The sequence below is a fragment of the Sinocyclocheilus rhinocerous genome, unplaced genomic scaffold (genome assembly GCF_001515625.1).
Source record: "Sinocyclocheilus rhinocerous isolate Xijiao unplaced genomic scaffold, SAMN03320098_v1.1 scaffold326, whole genome shotgun sequence".
Taxonomy (NCBI): Eukaryota; Metazoa; Chordata; class Actinopteri; order Cypriniformes; family Cyprinidae; genus Sinocyclocheilus; species Sinocyclocheilus rhinocerous.
The window spans coordinates 126344-131199 of record NW_015647024.1 but is presented as its reverse complement, the minus strand read 5'-3'; the positions used below and the strand labels follow the sequence as shown (position 1 = coordinate 131199).

The 4856-nt window shown below is 37.7% G+C and overlaps 1 protein-coding gene across 1 annotated transcript in view; it reads left to right on the top strand.

Annotated features, from left to right (window-relative positions):
* The window catches only part of lrfn2b (leucine rich repeat and fibronectin type III domain containing 2b), an 81962-nt gene that overhangs the window by 55421 nt on the left and 21685 nt on the right, over positions 1 to 4856 (top strand). Inside the window, exon 2 of the mRNA XM_016512494.1 lies at positions 2003 to 2093. The gene's annotated coding sequence lies outside the window, so the exon portion shown is untranslated. The remainder of the gene's footprint in view (positions 1 to 2002; positions 2094 to 4856) is intronic.

Sequence of the window (4856 nt, the reverse complement as noted above, 5' to 3'; positions counted from 1 at the left end):
CCGGCAGGGATTGTAGGTGGGGGGAGTGAATGTACAGCGCTCTCTTCCACCTTCAATACCACGACTGAGGTGTCCTTGAGCAAGGCACCGAACCCCCAACTGCTCCCCGGGCGCCGCAGCATAAATGGCTGCCCACTGCTCCGGGTGTGTGTTCACGGTGTGCGTGTGTTCACTGCTGTGTGTGTGCACTGAGGATGGGATAAATGCAGAGCACTAATTCCGAGTATGGGTCACCATACTTGGCCACATGTCACGTCACTTTCTTCATAATTACTGTCTTTGAAATATGTGTCCTTGCAGCACAAAAGCAGTGTTAAGTCGCTGGGGTATATTTGTAGCAATAACCAAAAATACATTGTATGGGTCAAAATTATACATTTTTCTTTTATGCCAAAAATCATTAGGATATTAAGTAAAGATCATGTTCCTTGAAGATATTTTGTAAATTTCCTACCGTAAATATATCAAAACTTAATGTTTGATTAGTAATATGCATTGCTAAGAACTTCATTTGAACAACTTTAAAGATGATTTTCTCAATATTTAGATTTTTTTGCACCCTCAGATTCCAGATTTTCAAATAGTTGTATCTTAGCCAAATATTATCCTATCATAACAAACCATACATCAATGGAAGCTTATGGCTGGTTTTGTGGTGCAGGATCACATATGATAAGAGTGTACTAGCAAATACTGACAAGCATTTGTGGTAAAATATACTTTAATGTCATTTCAATCGAAGCTTGTCGAGTCAAGTCACCTTTATTTGTACAGCGCTTTATACAGTCCAGATTGTGTCAAAGCAGCTTTACAGAGTCAAACAGGAAAACAGTGTGTCAATAATGCAAGATATAATAAAGCTTGCACTTGTATGTCAAACACACATTTGTAATGAAGTTTCCATTTAAAATCTATTAACTGTGATATCAAATAACACACTACCGTGCTTTAGATGTGCTTTAGTATGTTAGTCAAAACATCAAAATGAGTTTACTTCTTTAAAGCATGAGAAAAATTAAAACAATTATTAAAAATGTACTTTAAAATAAAGCTTAAATTGACATTTCAAAGTGCACTTTTTAGAAGTGTGTAAGAAATGTAGTAATGAAAGTGTACTCTTTTTTTTATTATTTCATTAATATTGTATTATCTGCAAGTAGAGTTTTTAAAAAATACATTACAACAAGTGCACATTCAGTACTATTAAGAGCTCTTCTGGTTGAAGCCAGCGGCGGCGCACAGACCTCTGAACCCTTCACGGTAATGGATTGAGCTGAGATTTGATGTTGAGCTCAGAGCAGTTTGGTTTAATTTCGTCCTGGGCTTGTTGTTGCTGCAGAAAGCGCAGGGATTTATGGTCCGCGTCAGCATCTGCTCGCTCTCACTGAGAGGAACTCACTCCTCATCTCCTTTAATCATTATTACTGCGAGCTGGCAGGCAACGAATCATTTTTATATTTCATTACGCTCGCTGAGATTAGCCGACATTCACGTGAAATCCCATGTAACCAAACGCAGCTGCTTTCAGCCTCAACTACCCTAAACCCAGCCCAGCAAAAACGAAATCTCAAAGCTGTGCTTTCACAGGCTGATTCTGTGAACGCTTGGTGATTCACGGGAGACGAGCGATTATGTCGGTAACCAGACCAGCCCAGATGAGCAGCATCAGTCTGAATAATATCAGGACTCATCATTGACTACAGCAGCATTAGGGTTTGGTGTGCTGTTTCGAATTGAATTATCACTTGTGCCAAGTTAGAAATATACTAAATAAGGCTTCATATATATAAATAAATGGGTTATATAAAAAGTAATTTATTTTATGAATGCATGTAATCCTGCCCTCTGACCCGTGTGACAATCTGGTACCATCAAATACGTTTAAGGCTAAGGTCGTGTGATGTGTCTGACAGTACAGCTCCGTCATGACACTGTCAGTCTCTGTTTTCCTCACCATCACATGTGTTTGTGTAGTAGAAAGCTGAAGATCTCATCTCCTCAGGTGTGTCATCATCAGCCTCCAGCTGCAGACGGGAGGATCGTGGGACGTGACTGACGGGTCGAACCTATGGCAGAGCAGCAGCGCGACACAGGTGAGAAAACCACTGCAGCTTCATTACATCAGGATGCATGCCTGATGTTAGTTTGTTCTGCATCATGGCATCTCTGATTGATAATGCACTGTATTAAAATAAAGAAAACGTCACTCATTCACTCTTAGCAGCCACAGAGTTGTTCCTGAAACACTACATAATTAATAATGTTTCAAAAGCTTAATATATATTTCATAATATTTAACAAATATGACCCTGGTCATAAGGGTCAGTTTTTTAAAATAAATAATATTTCCATTGATGTATGGTTTGTTAGGATAGCACAATATTTGGCTGAGATACAACTATTTGAAAATCTGGAATCTGAGGGTGCAAAAAAATCTAAATATTGAGAAAATCATCTTTAAAGTTGTTCAAATGAAGTTCTTAGCAATGCATATTACTAATCAAAAATTAAGTTTTGATATATTTACGGTAGGACATTTACTAAATATCTTCATGGAACATGATCTTTACTTAATATCCTAATGATTTTTGGCATAAAAGAAAAATTTATAATTTTGACCCATACAATGTATTTTTGGCTATTGCTACAAATATACCCCAGCGACTTAACACTGGTTTTGTGCTCCAGGGACACAAATAGACTTTCATTATACCTGAGTTTGTGTGTCGCCGGCTCATGGTCCTTTCTGATCCTCCTCCCTCTTTGTATATTTACGGTAGGAAATTTACAAAATATCTTCATGGAACATGATCTTTACTTAATATCCTAATGATTTTTGGCATAAAAGAAAAATTTATAATTTTGACCCATACAATGTATTTTTGGCTATTGCTACAAATATACCCCAGCGACTTAAGACTGCTTTTGTGCTCCAGGGACACAAATAGACTTTCATTAGACCTGAGTTTGTGTGTCGCTGGCTCATGGTCCTTTCTGATCCTCCTCCCTCTTTGCTTCCTCTCTGCTCTCTGTACCCTCCTGCATAAGTAATGGCAAAAATGCCCAAAATAAATCACAAAAAAACACAGTCCATCTTTCTTCAGATTGCTTCTGATCTTTCTTTGCTCAGTCGAGGTCACTGCATATAACATCACTAATGTGCAAAGCTGATAAGCACTTCTTGGAGTATCTGTTTTAACATTCCTTTAGAAAGGAGTATTTTGATTCAGCAGAATTTATGACACATGAACTTTTAAGGCTAATATGCGTCCATAACATTGTTTTCAGATGCTGCATCTGAGGTGGCATTTAGGGGAACTTACACAGACTGTTCAGAGGTGGCATGAATTAGAATTGCTTAAAGGCACAATATGTAAGTTTTCGCCGCTGGAGGGCGCGTATTCAAAATAAGGGGTTATGACGTCATTGGCAGGTGACACAATGACACTATAGACACGGTGCGTGTCACTAGTTAAAATTGCTTATTTCTCTGGATTTAAGCATTCTTCGAAACATTTGGGATAATGTAAGTACACAAGTCAGCAAAATATATAACACTGTTCTAGTGGTTTTTGGATATTTTAATAAAAAAATCTTACATATTGTGCCTTTAATGCTGTGAGATTAATGGGTAAAAAAAAAAAAAAAACTTGAATATTGCAATATAAAATCATTTTTGAAAAATGAAATAACACTCTAAATATGAAACTAAAAGTGCCAGTAGGTGGCAGCAAGTCACTGTCTGAATGAGTGAGTCACTGAATCATTCAATCAACAGAATCATTCACACGGCTGATTCATTCAGAAATGAAGCAAGTGACTCTCTTTATAATATTACTCTCACTGAATCATTGACTCACTTGATTAGTTCAAAAAAATCAAATAACCGCTGTGTGTTGATCAGAGACGCTCAACAGTTCTGCTGTGACTTTGATTGGAACTATTTTCATTTGTGAAATTGAGCAATATTGTGTCTAAAATGTACATCTTGTTTATTGGACCGTTGTATTAAATCAGTATCACATTTGCAGTTGTGCAGATATTGGGGAGAAACAGCATTCCTGCTCATGTGATATTGTTAAACTAAAAAAGAAGAGTGTGATTTTTTTGTCCTCATATCTTGAGTTGTAGGCTCATGTATCTGCATTCAAATAGCTTCATCACACAGTCAGTCGTCCTGCATCATGATCACCAGACGCTGCGTCAGTGGCGCTGTGGTAACTGCCTTAATCATTTTAACACATTATTTATCCATAATTAACCACACTAAATAAACATGTTAAATCAACAGCTCTAGTTTAAATGCATACAGTGGGTATATTAAAGAATCACCCCTCTTTAAAATAATCACATTTTGTTGCTTTGCAGCCTGAAATGAAGACGGAAGACAGAAATGAAGTTTTTGTTTTCTCCAGCTGTATTTACTCAGTGCAACTTATAACATCCAAAGAAAGATAAAACACCAGCATGTCAGAAATGTCATTTCCTCCGGCTCTTTCATCAGTTTGGAGTAACGTCCTGATCCAGCGAGGCTCTGTGTTTTACCAAACACCTTCCACTTCTTAATAACAGACTTCACTGTGCTTCTAGGCATTGATGAAGCCTTTGAAATGTTTTTGTCTCCATCTCCTGACTTGTGTCTGTCCACAGCTTTATCCCGGAGATCTTTTGACAGTGTCTTGCCACCCATAGCTGATTGTTTGCTTCAGTTGCTCTACCAAGGACTGAAATGCTCCAGGAAAGCTCTTTTCATGCTGAGCTAATCACAGCTGAAAGTCAGATGGCTTTGTGTGTCATTGAGAAGATGATGAGCTGCACCTGATTGAGTTTACAAGTCATTTTTAGGAGGAGCTGAT